Source organism: Lepeophtheirus salmonis, chromosome Z, assembly GCF_016086655.4.
Source record: "Lepeophtheirus salmonis chromosome Z, UVic_Lsal_1.4, whole genome shotgun sequence".
NCBI classification, from domain to species: Eukaryota; Metazoa; Arthropoda; class Copepoda; order Siphonostomatoida; family Caligidae; genus Lepeophtheirus; species Lepeophtheirus salmonis.
The window spans coordinates 1-16,641 of NC_092584.1; the positions used below are offsets into that span (position 1 = coordinate 1).

The following is a 16,641-nucleotide window of genomic DNA, read 5'->3' on the forward strand; positions in this document are numbered from 1 at the left end:
GACTTTGGGCCTTGTGTAAAACTCTTTTAAGAGTTTAGAAATGTTTATTATTAACATCTTATTTCATTTCAATTGTTGGTATAATCAATAATGCGATTGTAATTGTCTTAAAAGACCACTCTTAAAAACTAAACCCTAAAGAATTGGGAATCTCTCAATTTTACTTTCTTTTTTTCTTGTCTCAAAGTTTGGTTCTTTGTATTTTTGTCAGTGGGGATATTTTGAATTTGGAAGCTTTACATAGTATTGCGCAAAATGGTCGTTAAGTTTTAGCATTTCATATTATTTTTTTAGCTTTTTTGTAAAATATTTCGACCCCAAATTGTTTGTCCTTGGTACGCTAACAAAGAAACAGACATTCAGAAAACTATGTATAATTTATCTACAATTAGGTTGTTTTCAACTGATTAATGTTTCTGAAACTAATATTTATTATTGTTCAACTTGAACTTAATACAAACCAGTAATAACAAACTACTATAAAAATAGCAATAAAACTGTTATATAATACTTTGGACAAAACTCTCTCTATTATTAAATGAATAAAACTGACTAATTGTCTTACAAATTCGACGCAATAAATTAATATACAATTTTACTAAACTTCCAATAGGGATAACTATTAGCTATTGTATAGTAAGTCGTTTTGAAGGATTATAAGTAGTATAGCTTCATGAGCGACCTTTTTTGGGGACATCAGAGCAAAATAAGATTTTTACATCATATGTGACGACATTATAAGCTGGTCAAAGAGTTTCACTCTCATAAGTAGTGATGTAAATCTTGTATGTTTTTTTTTTCCTAAAGAGGTTTAATAATATTCAAAACCTGATTGAACATTCGTGTATGCTCATAAAAGACGGAGAGTAATTTTGATAATTTGTTGCAGAGTTGTAATTGTAAATCCTTGTTGGACTCAGAATCGAGGATGGACTCGGAATAATTCTTGCCAATATGCTTGTTTATTTCCTTTTCCAAATATTTTATTTGGAATGTGATATTTTACAGATTTTTCAGACATTTTGTTAAGCTCATATTTCTCTCTGTCATAATTCAATCAAGACTATACCAAGATATCATTGTTTTATATCATTTCTTAGCAATGAATGTTTACATATTTCCCTTCCAATTATATTTATGTGCACATTGAAGAATCTCTCAATACTAAAGTTTTCTATTTTTATACTTATAGGAAAGATAAGAACCAAATTTTAACATATAATTCAATCATAGAAAATTAAAACTCTTTATCATTTAGGAAACTTACATGGATCAAAACTTGAACAGTTCATACAATTGAAAATTAAAAAAATATTTTTTTAAAGAAAAATAAATTTTATAGCTGATTAGTTGAACAATATATCAAAATCAAAACTGAAGAGAAGGTACTCAATTTTAGTTATGTATATCCTATAGGAAAACTGTAGTACTTACCTATATAGAAGATTTGCACATGATAGGTATTTTTTCATGCCATAATTATACAGACTACGCTGTCCATGCTGCATTTAAATTCTTAAATATTGTTGGAAAAAAATTAATCAATGACGTCCAGAGCTTCATAAATATGGCCAGAGAAAGATCATTATCGCATGGTCCCATTCTTACATTATATTCATAATCCTAAAGTTGTTATTGATTCTATTTCAATAAAGTGGTAGTTTTAAGATACTTTAGTTTCATTAAATCATTACATAACAATGCATACTAAGACCGTTTTAAACTTCATTGAATCCTAAAAGTTGTTTGCTTCAAAGAATCCTTGTACATAGTCGATATTTGAATTTATTTATGTCTCTTTATCACTTAAAACGCTCACTATATGTTAAGAGTGGAATGAAACTGAAGGAATGCTTACAATTAATTATATATGATCCCTATATGTAATTATGTTACACTTAATCACAATTAATTGTTCTTTAATGCCAGAAGTAACAAAATAACACGATATTTTCTTAAGTTCGATTCCACACATTTGCCAAGAAGTCTCTATCTAGTATCTTTTAACTGATGAAGAAGGTAGGGGATCATTGAAAGCCATCCTAAAAAAATAACAGTCATACAGATTAGTAATTACAATACATATGGATTGACTATATTTGGTCTGGGATTGAATCATAAAATTGATTATGTCAAGGCTAAAGAGTTAACACAGAATAAGGCTCCTATTTCATTTCCCTAATGAATTTGAATGATATCCGACAGTCTTCTTCGTTCCTCGTTGCAGTCCACTAGGGAAAAATGATCCTCTTGAGAATCTGAGATTGAGCTTCATGTGCTTCACTACGACGTAAAAGATTCTCAATGGGTTCTAATGTATTTAATAGAATGAATACCTTATCAAATTGTAGAATCAACAATGTGCTTACTCACTTAGTCTCACGTAGGGAGAACTTATAGTGTGTTACTCGAGGTTAAGTATATAACGTTGTCCTCTCTTTGGATGTTGGTAAATAAATAACTATATTTTCTCTCGTAGATCCTTCAGATGAAGATCTACATATATATATATAGGTACACAAATTTAAATTAAACCGACAAACTGCTAAAGCCTTTGAGTCACTACAAGAGCTTCCCCTTTAAGAGGGGAAAATTACTTTAATTCCCAGCGAAGAATCATAATTAAATTTCAATTGATTATTGTTTATCTTCTATGGTATATATAATGTAAAGGTAGTAACTGTATTAAATTACCTTATAATAATATGGTTCGAAGTTGTATTTAAATCACACTGATTTGAATATTAAACTGATGAAATCGTTCCAATTTCATGCTTACCTTCTCTTTTTCTAATTTCCCAATGTTTGTTTTTTTACTTTTTTTTCCCCCGAAGGAAAAGAAATCATGAAAAATACTTGACATTATTGTAAAATGAGAGATTCTATCAAAATGTCCTCAAAAAACAGAAAGAGCTATTGTAGTAAAGATGGACTGAAGGATAAAATTTATAAAAAGGAGAAACTATGCGTAGTAAATGAGTGCGTAAGCACTTCAGTGAAACCACCTTTATTTTTTTTTTACACTCATCCCCTCTTTGAGTATAAGTATTGTACAATTATTCGATCTTACCAAGGAATTGTCTTTCCGGTCCATTTACATAAATTAATTATTCTTATTCTTTAGGAAGTCATTCAACCTTGAGGTGCTTGTTTTTCATCAATAACTTCCCACTTGCATCTTCTTTGAAAGTGAAGGCAGCCTTGCAGTCATTGAGTACCTCGACTGTCAGTGTCAAGGCTCCTCTCCTGCTACCTAAGACTGTTCATAACCATAGACTGATTACTTCCCTTTGATTCAACAACATCTTGGACTATGCTTTCATGTTCTCTGTTTTCGCTGTTATTATCTGTAAAAGAGGATATATTTATTAAAAAAATACACCTAAATATAGTATTTTAACATATGTGTGACGAGAACATAAAACAATTTGGGTTTTTTTTTAATGAAGCGGAGAAAAACACATTATAAGTATTTTAGTTCAATGAAAAACCGACGAGGATAATTAATAGTCAAATATAGTATTAAACAACTGAAAAGCTGTCCAACAAGTTATAATTAATATTTGTTTCAATTTCTACTTGAACATATAATATACAATTTGACTCAATTTCATTGTGCGTTATTTGAACATTAAATCAAATTTTGATATCATCTAGATAATCAATTTCAGTTGGTGAGAATAGTTCTTAACCAGTTCAACGTGAATTCTTTGATAGGCTATCTATAATAAAAAATTCATATCATGACGTCACAGTATCTTTTATGATCTGTGTTACCAAATAACCAATTTTTATCAGGTTCAATTAACCATAAACACTGTGCCTCCTAAGTACTTAGTAACTTTTTTATTTTAATATAAATTATAGTACTCATATTAACGGGTATATTTATCATTATGTCGCAATATTGGGGAAAAGTATCCCAGCTAGCTTTTATGTTATTGCCACACATATTATTATTTTTTTTTTTTTGATAAAATAAAAAATCGTTTGTTGGAGCTAACATCAGGCTCTGGTTTAAACACAGGGTGTTAAAATGGTGAAAACGGATGATAACTAACAGAGTGATGTAATATAAAAATAACTACTAAAGAAAAAATATTAAAAAATTGACTGAACTATCTCCCCAAACTAAAGTTCCTGTTGTGCTACTTGGTTTAATGCTTTAGTTATTTCACGCAGAAATATGACCTTGAATCCAAATGAATCTCTAAAAACATGGTTTAAAAAAAGGATTAAAGTCCAAATCTATAAAAATTGCAGTTGAAGGTTTAAATTGTCATTACCGTCTGCAATAGCTTAAATAACAATAACAAATGTGGGTTTTAGCCGGCGAGCGAAAATGCAGGGATGGGCAAAGGAGAATACCTTCTAGAACACTATTCTAAAAATTCATTACTGGATCTGAGCATTGTCTTATCAGTGCATTTATTCAATAAAAAGATAATTTCATCATTTAGTTAACCATTGACTTTTGATAATAACAGACACTATGGATTCTGACAAAATTTCAGGAATTTGGAACTTACAAGGTATCTATAAATAAGAATACTATTCCAAATTTAGTGATGGCCCAGAACCCAAATACTGGTGTGTATTTTAGGTTTGCTTAAAGGGGTCCTTGATGGCTAGTGAATTAGTGGCGGTCTTTTTGATGTTCTGCGGTTATCTTGCCTAACTTATGGGCGGAGGAGTATTCTTGGATATTGCAAAGACCCTTAATGTTCTCTCGTACATTTCTTGTACTATGTTTTCATGTTGCCTGTAAAGGAACACATCTTAATTAAAAAAATACAGCTAAATTTTATATTTTAGTTTATTACAAATCACCACCAATTATTGAAACTAAGCACATTTAGTTTAGGAAATTATATTCTTACAAGTAAACTGAGCTACGTATTTCCACTAAAAATCCCTTTAATGTGATCTTGGAAATTTTACCTTCAAGTATTCTGTCTTAGAATATTTTGCCTTAACCCATTTTTCCTAAAAGCCATTTTGCATCTAGGATATTTAATCTTAAAAAACAGAAAAATGAGATTTATGCATTTGATTTTTTTATTTTTGGTTAAAATGCATGTTCCTTTGGAATATTATAAATCAAAATATGCAATGTGTATTGTATACAAGACTATAAATGGTTGTTTTTTGTTGGAATAATGATAGAATCATGCCCTAAAATTCCAATACATTAACAAAATCTGACTATGTAATGAATTTAAACCACAAACAAAATAGATAGTAAACTTAGTAGTATTAGAAACAGAAATAAAAAAAATCACTTCTCTGTTATGAATAAACTAACATAAGATATGATGGGTTATTCATATTTGAAAATACTCATGGATTGATGAACAAGAATTATATGAGACAAGAGCATAATAAAATTATTAATCCAACAGAAAACTATTATTTAATACATTTTATGATAATAAATATCACATATTTGATTTAAAAAATTCATAAGAAACATCAATTTTAACAAAAAAAAAACAAATACAAACTATAAATCTTATTTATATATATATAAGAGTAAAATATCTTTAAGGTAAAATGGTTTAAGACCAAATATCCTGAGGGAAAGCACCTTAAGGCAAAATTACCGGCTACCGGGTTAAAAAGCCGAATTAAATTGCTCTTCGACAAATCATAACAATTTCAAACCAGTTTAGGGCCGAGCCCCAACACTAGTAGTTAGCCCATTTTTAATTGAATAGTCTGGAGTAGTTCAATACTTATTCTTATATGTGTAGAGATCAATTACACAAACTAACACCCTCCAGCTTCGAACACAGCCTCCAACCTGGCCCTGCCACAGACCTTTATGTGGAACTTCTTTTGCATTTGGAACACTACCTAAAGACTAGAAACCCAACAGGAGTCAATATTGTTAATTACAAGTAAATTGGATTCTTTCTACAGTACGCCCCACACAGTGTATTCTAAGGGATTCATATCTGAGTAGCTAGGAGGAAACATTTCCTTTGCCCCTTACTTCAGGAAATCTGGAGTGGGGATTGCTATGAGAACGATCATATGTTTTCATTGCAGATGTTTTTATCCCATCAGACTCATTGAAGGCCTTTGCAACATCGTAACAGTAGATTTGTGTAGCTTCGTCAATTCAATGACTCCTTGGGCGTGCACTCAGAAAGGAGGCACACATTAATGGCAACACGGCGTTCCTGTTTGGAGAATATCAGTAGGATTTTTCAATTTTCTTATAAAGTTTTGTCAGCTAAATCTGATGAGTACACTTTCAAAGACGTAGATTTCTGGGTTGCCACGCTATTTCGGTCTAAACTTATTTCGGATTTAAAATTTCTACCCTATATTAATTGATTACTATCATTTTAATTGATCTATACATACAATTTATTTGTACAAGTTGCAACTTGTACACAATAAGTACTCTGTATTTTTTCTGGAGAAATTTAGAACACTAATTTTATGTAAAACAAAGAAGAAGTTTTCCCCCCAAAGATGTTTATAATTTATCAATTTATATGTGTGCATGTAAGCTATTTTTGATTTTCTATTTTGCCTAAGAGGGACATATAAATGCTCAAACATAAACAACAATAGTAATAATAACATAAATTGAACTGCTGACTTTAAACGATTTCCCATAGATGCATTTACCTAAAGCAGTATTCAAATAATGACACAAAAAATAGAAAACAAACCATTTTAAATCATGAATACTACCACAGACCAAAAGTTCATCCCAAAATTAACGGATTAATCTTAAAAAAAAAAAATTGTGTGTGATTACAGATGTTAGGAAATATGTTTAAAAAAATGAAGATTAACGAGTAGTCAAGGAATTTTAAAAGGAACTTAAACCAAATGTTATTTGACCAAGAAAAGGCAAAAATAAAATTGTAGGACCAACATAAGAGATATATGAAATAACTCTCTGTTTTTCTTTTAATACTGGCATCATTGGCCACATTATTTTGGGTAAATGGTATACATAAAAAGCTAAAAATGGTGTAATATTAATATATTTTGCCCATTAAATCTATTTTCATAATGTTATCATTAGGTTTTTAATTATTTTTCATCGTTAAACTCCAGTAATTGGGGTCCCAATAACGACATTCGTTATGCTGATATATTTTTTAGTGAGAACCGAAAACCTTTTTAACTAACCTTGCTAAAATATCATTGACTAAACCTCCCCTCCTCTTTTAAAAAAAAGAGAAGATTCGAAGGATTGCCAGAAATATTAAAAGATTCAGTAAAAAAGATATATTTAAAGTCTTTCGAATGTGTTTACTAAAACACTGAGTGATCTTTTAGAGAAATGAGAAAGCACATTTGTTATTAAATACTACAAAGTGGGGACCCAAAAACATAGAGTACCATTTAAATACGATTTTACTCTTTTTATTTTTAATAAAAATATTTGAATACGTAATCAAACGACAGGTGAAAGAAAATAAGCAAATTTTGTTAATGTTCCATGACCGTAAGTGTACAAATGTCAGAGGTAAAAGAGGTAAATTATTCCTCTCATTGTGAGGCTGCAACTTGCTTGTACACTTTGCTTATAGAGTGTGCAAGGTAAAATCCTTGACTTTTTGATAGCGACCAAATAGGGTAACTTTTTGCAATAATGAAAAGAAGGCTTCTTTATTTATGCATCTTTCTATTTTTCAAAATGTTTTCCAATGACTCCTAACATGGCTTCCAACGTGTGCCTAAAGGCACTGAAGCATTTCTTGATGAAGGCCTCAAACATGACTATCCATTACTTCTCGAGGGAGGCCTTGAGGTAGTCCAAATTTCCGTGAGGTGTGCCACAGGCTCTCTTTTCGACTACACCCCAAATGGCATAGACGAGGGGGGGGGATCTGGGTAGGAGATACAAACTGTAGACACATTATGCTTTAACCGAGTCAACCAGTTTTTGGGTTCTTTTGACCCGGTTAGTTTTGAAAGCAGTTAACGATGTCTTCGTACATAAGAGACCTTCCTCTTATCCTACACATACCTCCTCACAGTCCAATCACTGCCATTAACAGCCTTGGTATACTTCCTTATCTTCTTGGCTGGACTTTTGGTGATCATGGTATCCACATCCTGCATGATCCAATTTTCCTTCGTCTACTGCTCCCAGGGGATATCTCAAGGCTCTGACCTGAAGCAAACAGGTTTTTAATCTTGAAAACAAGACTCTGGGAACAACCGACGACCTACATGGTCTCTTCAACAATCCCTTGGGCCTAGGGCAAATCAGAACCCCTTTGTTTTTTCGCCTCCATACTTAAAACTCCTCATTTTTGAAAAATTATGATTTTTTTCTTGTTTATTAGCAACTTGTACAAAATAGCAATTTGTCAGAATATGACCAAGGATACAAAAAAAGACAATCAGAAAATATTTTCTTTAAAAAAAGAATAATCATAAAAAAAATGTTTGTTATTTTAATTGTTGGGCCCATCTCCGCCCCTTAAGTTCCTATAATATGCCTATTAGACACACTAAATTTTGGAAAGGAGTTGGGGAGGGCGGAAAGATGGGTATTTTGTTAAAAGTCCTTTGAATATTTACATTATAGGGTTGTTAGAAAACTAAAATATACTGGGTGCAGTTTTACAAATAAATTTTTTTTAAATCGGGTTGTCTTTGGAAGCCTTAATCGTACAGCTTTAAAAACCAGTTTATCAGATTCAACAGACTATTTCGTATAAGTTATGTTAACAATGCGTTGTAAATGTCCTCCATGTATAACCGTCAAGGAGCTATCATTGTCACCTTCCGTGCAGGCCGTGCGCCCAAACAGATCATCGATTTTTTCTAGTTGAAATTTGCCAAGGTGTACAAAGTAACAAAGAAAATCACGGATTCTGGAGGTATGGGAACACCAGCAAGTATCTGCGTACAGATCCATCGATCGTAATGGTATGCTTTTGGACAATTTGGAGATGTTCTTGTCTAAGGCAATGTGGCCCTCGAGCTCCCCGGACTGCAATCCTTTGGGCTATTTCGCGTGGGGTGTCTTGGAGAGGGAGTCCAACAAACGTGCTCACAACAATTTGGCTTCTCTGAGAGCCTCCATTATTGAGACTCTGAACAATATGAATAAAGATCCCCTGATCAAGGCGTGTACTAGGTTCTGCGCCAGGTTGTAGGCCGTGGCTCAGGCTGAGGGTGGTTGGGTTGAATGATTAGGTTCACGGAGAGTCCCTAAGTTTATATAAAAAAGGATTTGTAAATATCTCTACTAATTTACGATATAAAAAGGTCTCGAAAATTCTTAATTGTAAAACCGCATCCTGTATAGTCGTCAAACGGACAAACATCGTTGAAGAAATGAATTTCAGTCTATTTCTAACTATGCTAAATTAGATTATTTGACAAAATATAACTCAACTGGGGGCATGTAAAGTCTACAATTTAAATGGATTTAAAAAGTAATATATGTATTTAGAAGAATAAGAACTTACCTCTCCCATGATATAGTAGTTTTATATATATTAGCAGTTGATATTTTTCTATACATAAAAAATATATAAAATTCAATGAAAATAGATAATTAATTTATCAAGTAAAGTTCAATAAATATTTCTTCATGTAATCGATATCCAGTTCGTTTATCAGGTATATAAAATGTATCAAAGATTATCTAAAAACGTATTTTTGCAAAAATTGAATCCTTAAACAAATGTTAACTTACAGATTATGCTATGTGTATATTAAGGCAGTCAGATATATGCACTTACATATGTAGTAAGTCAATACATAAAAATAGCAAATACTAGATTGGACACTCCATTATTTTTTTATTTTTCATTAAGCTAAAATGTCCGAATGGCCGTGTCAAAATCTGTTTCTTTTTACAAAAAAGTACTATACCTTCCTGATCTCATTATGGCTACGGCCTTGTCTTAAGTAAGGTTCTCTTGAACACAAATCTATCTATAATTTATTAAGTGACTAGATACACCTTCAATAATAAAATTACTAAATATATTTTTCCCTCTAGAAAGTGAAAATTCGGGACCATCGACAAGAAATAGTTCAACATCTCAAAATAATCAAATACCATGGAAAAACAATATTAAGGATGCTTTTGCGACTTCCAAATCGAAATTTGCATCATCTTCCTCTCCAACTATAAAGAAATGAGCATATTATTATTAGGTATACAGAACCAGATGTAAAGAAACCATATTTGGAGGGAGTGACATATAGAAGGCTGAAAAGGATTATTTCACTGATATTTTTAATTGTTAAACAATACTAATTTATTTATTTATTATGTATAATATATTGAATATAAATAATATACTATTTGGATAAAAAAGTGCATTTTAATTAGAAAGATATTGACCCTTCGTGTTTTAGGCCCATCTAAGTTTAAAAATATAGAAATTAAAAAATATATTTGTAAAAAATGAATATATATATAAGACAAATATCTATTTATATTTAATGGTCAAATAATTGTTTACTTGTGTTAATATCAATGATGAAGGTTGTTTGATTTCTCGTAAATTGTTTTTATTATTACCCGTTAAATTAATTAAAGTTATTCACTTTTGAGGCCATCTACAACGCCCAAAAGGACTGTATTTTAGGTAAGACAATCGGCAGTATCTTTTAGCAGAACTGTATCAATACCAAGCGCCAGAAGCCGTTCAGTATCATGGTCTTGGTCAATATTATGTAAGACGGAAATAAAATATCCAACATTTTAATTATGGAGGGTTTGAAGATCAACCAATACCTCTACAAGGCCATTCTGCTCGACAAAATCCTTCCCTGGCTTCAGGACACCTATGGCGATATCTCTTACATCTTCCAGCAAGATGAGCGCCCTCTCACTTTGCAAAAAGTGTGCAGGACTAGTGAAAAGCAAATTGTAAAGGTTTTTGGCGAAAAAGTATGTGGCCTCCTAGCAGCTCTGACCTAAATCCCATGCACTTTTTTCGATGTAACTCATGTTTCAGGGTAGGACTTGTACCAACTTCAAACCCACCAAAGATGCTCTAAAGAGTGCCTTCATCCAAGAATGCGCCAATAGCGGTTGTTCCATTGAAATCTTAACACTTTAAATTTTCACTTCAACAATAATTAATTTAATAATAAAAAATAGAATTTAACACAAATAATACAATAAATGGATATGTGTCTGAGCTCTGTTAATAATTAATTTAGTTGCTCTTTGCGGCAATGATGAATTCCAGGGGGCGGTGATAGGGCTGGCACTCGCTGCAGACGTGGTACTCTTTCATGGCGTGTCAGTGCTGGGCGGCAGTAAGTTTGAGGGCCTCAGTATTTGACTGAAGGAGATGGGCTAATTTCTTTGCAGGTATCAAAAGTGGCCTCTCCAACCTCAAAAGGTTCTTTCCACCACTGTTTTAACTGCTCTTGCGAAAATATGGTGTGAAACCTTGATATCTCTTATATGAACCCTCATGGACATGATGAGATTGGCCTGGGCTGTTTTCTTCAAGTCTTTTGGGTCCAGTTTAGCCTCTTGGACAGAGTCCTTCTTCCTCTCATATGTTTCAAACTTAATGACGGCGTAGACAGGGGTGCTGGAGACAATTAAATGCGTCAGAGCTCAGATTTCTTTTTTTTTTTTTGTAATTAATTGTTGATTCTTTAATTTATTGAAATATAAATTAATTTTAATCACTCAAGCTTCATTAATTATTTAATTAGTAAGTGTTCAGTGACATACGGACCAACATCAGTAGAACAAGATGACCTAAATGTCTAGGAGTACGATCATGAAGGTAGTCAAACAGAAACTTGGTTTCAAGCCTTACACGCATAAAAAAGCAGGTTATTTTTGAGGCCACTATAGTCAAGAGAAAGGTCAGACTGTAAAATCTCCTTCATTGCTATGCAAACTATCCTGATGTTGTTGTGATATTCACTGATGAAAATTGTTTGAGACAATAACAAAAATCAACTCCCAATGTGAAAAAAAAATCCACTAGGGATCCCTCCAATATCTTTTCAGGGGCTAGGAACTTGTACCACACCCAAAAACCAGCCTCAATCATGATGTGGGGTACAGTTGCATCAAATGATGTTAAATCAGTCTTTTTACGTATCCTAGATGCTATGTGAAAATTAATAAAGGAACATACCTGAACTTATTAATGAGCAAGGTACTTCCATGGGTCCAAGAAAAATTTCAGGATATTTCGATATGATTTCAACAAGATGGATGTGTGTCTGTTATTTTGAGCTTTTGACTTGAAATAATTTTGGCCTCCTTTACAGTAGTGGCTGGTGACTATCATTTACGGGGGTGCTGTTACATAATAAACGGAGTACTTTTAGGGTCTTTTTGAGGCCTATGGAGGGAGTGAAATCCTGAAATTTATAGTGGTTTTAATACGATAATTTTATGTTATATATAATATACTGTAGATTTATAAGCTTATTTTTATCTAATTTTAATTCCCGTAAATTTAAGTGAATTTTTCCAATATGTCTAATTGATCAAGAAAATTAACAAAATTGAAGGGACTGATTATAGGGATAATTCTTTTAAAAAATCAAAATGAAATTGTGGATTGGCATTGGAATATTGCCTGTTTATGTCCTTTTCCATTTATTTTCTCCTCTGTTATATTTTCTTGTAGTTTAACAAGTAAACGTCAATACATGGAAGCTGATTTCCTACCAAATATTATTCAAATTGTTAAGGTTACAATATTGATTTTGGGTTTATTTTTTTACATAGCAAATTATTTTTTTGAAAGTTTAAAATAAGTTGCAATTTCAATGGAAATTTCATACTATAGTTATTAGCTAGAATATCCATTTTAGTGTTCACAAATATTTATCAACTGGCCACTATCTAGAGATGTTAATTTGATGTACATTTTATTTGTGTGTGCTCAAAAAAGACGGAGAGTAATATCAAGAATAAGTGAGGAGTAATAATTGAAAGTCCTCGTGTGACTACGAGTAGAATTGAGGATCACCATTAGAGTAATTCTCGCCAATGTCCTCGTTTATTTCCTTCTCTTATTCTTCTCTTGACATAGCTGATTGTAGCTGATCTAATAAAACGTCATGAGCGTCTTTCTCGCCTCCAAAACATTTTTCAAATTGTCAGGGTTACCATGATGGTTCTCGGTTTCGGTTTTTTTAACATGCCCAAAATATACACGATTTTCGTCATTACTTTTCACATGATAGAAAATGATGATGTTTATGCAAATAACTGAATTTTTTTTTATTAATTCAACAGTACTTCATTTCAATAAGAATGAAATCAAATGAACTTGGAGATGTTAGACATGAATTATATATTTATTAAATTTAACAAACCCAGGTGGACCATTAATATCTGCACACTTACTAATTCCATAATTAATGAAGGTTGAGTGATAAAAATTATTAATATTGATATATTAAATCATAAGCAATTTGTAACAAAACAAGACAAACTTTAGCTCTCTTTTACGTAAAAGTCGAGAAAATGACACTTGAATGTGATCAACGAATTTCCATTCGTCCAGTCCAAGCAGTTGAACGACTCCCAGTGCACCGTCTATTAAAGAAAACAGACCATACCAATCCCCTCAAGTACATGAGGGCCGTGCAAGAGATCTTGAAGTTTCATACCAGACCGTCTAGACTATAAAAAAGTTGGTGGAAAAAGCATTGTGAGGATAAAGAGGCCACTTTTGACACCATCTCCTCCGTTTGAAAACTCTTCCAGATGAGTCTTTTAAACTCTTTTTGCCACATTTGGCCTAGCTACAACTCTGATGCCAACTGTTTTGACTACACCTTTTGGTTTCCTATGGAGGAGAAGTCCTGCAGCCACTATTATCTATCACTGGGACGTCATGACAGAGGACTACAACCGCAGCGGGTCTCAGAGCTTCCGCCGCCTCTTTGAAGCAGTCATTGTCGCTAAGGATATCTATATAATGATTAAGAGAACATCTAGTTATAGTATTAATTTTATTGAAATTATATTGTTAACTAATAAATTATATTTAGTGTAAGTTTAAAATTCAAAGTGTTTAGTTTTTAATAGACCACTCGCTATAGAAGAACTTATTTACCAACTTGGCTGTAATTCGTGGCATTCACTGCATCTTTGTGGTACTGGAAGGCCTGCACATATATGATATATAGATGAGGCTTATCTTTTTCAACTCTTTATTCACAGATGACTTGTGGTCGGCAATGTTTCGGTGGCGGACAACTCGGCAGTATTAGGACTCCACTTGCCACCAGATCCTGTAGTCTACCATGTTAAGATCCATTCTCTGAAGTGATGTTTGAGTTGAATAAGAAGACTCCTATAGGGTTCAATACCATTTCTGAGTATTACCAAAGTTGTGTGTAGGTAAATAGTCCTTTTGTGACATAGAGGATCTTCTATCAGTAACTTGACTAATCCGAGTCAAGAGTATATAATTTACAAATGATTTTAAATTTACATTAAATTGTAAAAACATCGATATTTCCTTCCATTTCATAAGAGATCCAAGGGATTCAATATTATTTAGATTTCTATGAATTGTCTGTAGAGAAAGTCTCCATAGATGTTGTCTGTTGTGAGAAGAAACGTTGGTAACTTTCCTCAAACTCCTCGAAATGAGTTGATATGCAAATTCTTCTGGTTGCTTTTATTTACGTTCAAAAACAACATAATGATGGAAACCAATCACTGCCCAGTTTTATACTTTTTCGAACTCCCCTTAAGTTCTTTATCCATGACTACGGTTAAGGAGTAATTACTATATAGACTTAATCCATACTCCTTTGAAAGATACGTATCTAAACGATGTGAATTCTTGCTTATATTCGCTAGTCAATCTTTGGACACTAAAGAGATGAATTCCAAGGGCGTATCTACTTTGGCATTACCATATACCATCTAAATGAAACTCATAAAGGAACTCTTTCCCAAGATAAATAAAAACAGTGGCAAGGAAACGAATAGGTCGGTTCACTTTAGCGACCGAACCTTTCTCTTCACCACATAAGATATACCCCAAATAAAAAGTAATTTGGTTGAATAATTAAATAAATCACTTACCATAACCATAAGACCTTATCTGATCCAATCAAAGAGTGATCTCTGCCACGTGACAATAATTATGATGATTCTTTATGTTTATGGGATTTACATATATTACGTCACAGAATTGGGAGGGTTTATCAATAATTTTTTTAAATTAAAATACTGTCTCTGATATACCTTGCTTCAATGTATAATTATTTATCAAGAGTTCTTTATTATAATTTATATCCAAGTCTAGAGTACTCCCAAGAATATCACTAATGGATGCTGTGCTGGCTAATGTAATGGCGACTACCTACAACTATTTCACGTCTAGAGAACAAAAAAGAAGTAAAATGAACTAATGAAAAAATATTTTTTTTCTTAAGTACTAGTAACAGTTAATCACTCTTTGTATACTTTTAATTTTCATGTGGACAAGCAAAAACTTTCAAAGGTTGCCATTTATTGCGCTAGAGAATTATGTAATTTTATCTGAGAGCGTTACAGGTCATTTGATTTAGAAAACATCCTGATGGGAGTTGAGTTCTGTTTCGAATAAAGCCTGCACAAGGAGACACTTTTAAAAGCAAAGTTCAACTCCGATCAAGATTTATTCTTAATCAAATAATTTGAAAGGCAACATAATGTCTAAGGTACCATAAGTTATCGATTACCTGTTCCACTTTGGTAATGAAGTTATCAAGAGTGACTCAGAGTAAGTGGCGACTCCTCTATTTAATACTCATAACCACTTTCTCAAGACTTACTAACGGGTTGTGAGTATAATCCACCGCCTACTGAGACACCTGAAATTGATTTTGAAAGTATAAAAGAAGGCTTGAATAGTTTCCTAGGTGAATGGTGTACAAGTGTAGGTTTGTTTCAATATTATAAAATAAAAGAAGTTTTGATAAAGGAAAAAGAAGTCAGTGTAAAAACTCCCTTGTATTTTACAGAAGTGTTGAAGTATTTGTACGGAAGACCGCCTACTCAAGGAAAATTAATTACAAATTTTATATGAAAGGATTATTTTGGGCAAGAGAAAGTACGGCTGTGTCTATGATACATTCATGTCTGAATATAAATATACTACTTGATGAGAATGACTGAAAGTCTTTACCGAATTTATTGATGCAAATTAAGACAATCATGGATTTGATTTACCCAAAAAAGTCCTTTCCTCTTAAATGCACTCATACCGGTAGTTGCATAAATACGCCGACTATTTTGGGCAAATAATTAAATGTTTTATAAAATTCGTATGACCTATTTTTTTGAGAATGATATAATAGAGAATTTATTCTGGTATTAAATTTAATATAATTACTGAATATAACCGCCATCATCTACTATGACACCCTCCATGCGCCCACGAAAGGTCATGCACATATTGATGATGTAATGGTCTTCCATGGCTACCCATTGCTCATTGACACTGGCCTTCAATGAGTCCAAATTCGGGTGGCGGTTAGCACAGGCCTTCTTCTCAATTTACCATCACATACAGTAGTCAAGGGGATTCAAATCAGGTGATTGAGGCGGCCAAATATTTTTGTTCCAAAATGGCAGGTTGGCAGCGAACCAATCCTGAGTCATTCCAGAGGTATAGGCAGGTATTTAGATCTTTTCCCTCCTTG

At 32.5% G+C, this 16,641-nt stretch overlaps 2 long non-coding RNA genes across 6 annotated transcripts; one reads left to right on the forward strand and one right to left on the reverse strand.

The window, feature by feature from the left end:
- Positions 1–508: 508 nt before the first annotated feature.
- On the reverse strand, positions 509–9,597 carry LOC121130323 (uncharacterized). Of its 5 annotated transcripts, none has more exons than XR_011783839.1 (5): positions 9,456–9,597; positions 2,337–3,347; positions 1,695–2,283; positions 1,435–1,623; positions 509–1,374 (listed from the first exon to the last, which is right to left on the reverse strand). It is a non-coding gene; the product is annotated as an uncharacterized lncRNA (long non-coding RNA). The 5 variants fall into 5 exon arrangements; XR_011783840.1 differs by lacking the exon at positions 509–1,374 and having other exon boundaries at positions 1,398–1,623; positions 1,695–1,842; positions 1,897–2,283; XR_011783841.1 differs by lacking the exon at positions 509–1,374 and adding an exon at positions 4,530–4,762 and having other exon boundaries at positions 1,398–1,623.
- A 93-nt stretch (positions 9,598–9,690) lies between these two features.
- Positions 9,691–10,410, forward strand: LOC121130255 (uncharacterized). The gene is made up of 2 exons (XR_005868642.2): positions 9,691–9,900; positions 9,995–10,410. It is a non-coding gene; the product is annotated as an uncharacterized lncRNA (long non-coding RNA).
- Positions 10,411–16,641: the final 6,231 nt, after the last annotated feature.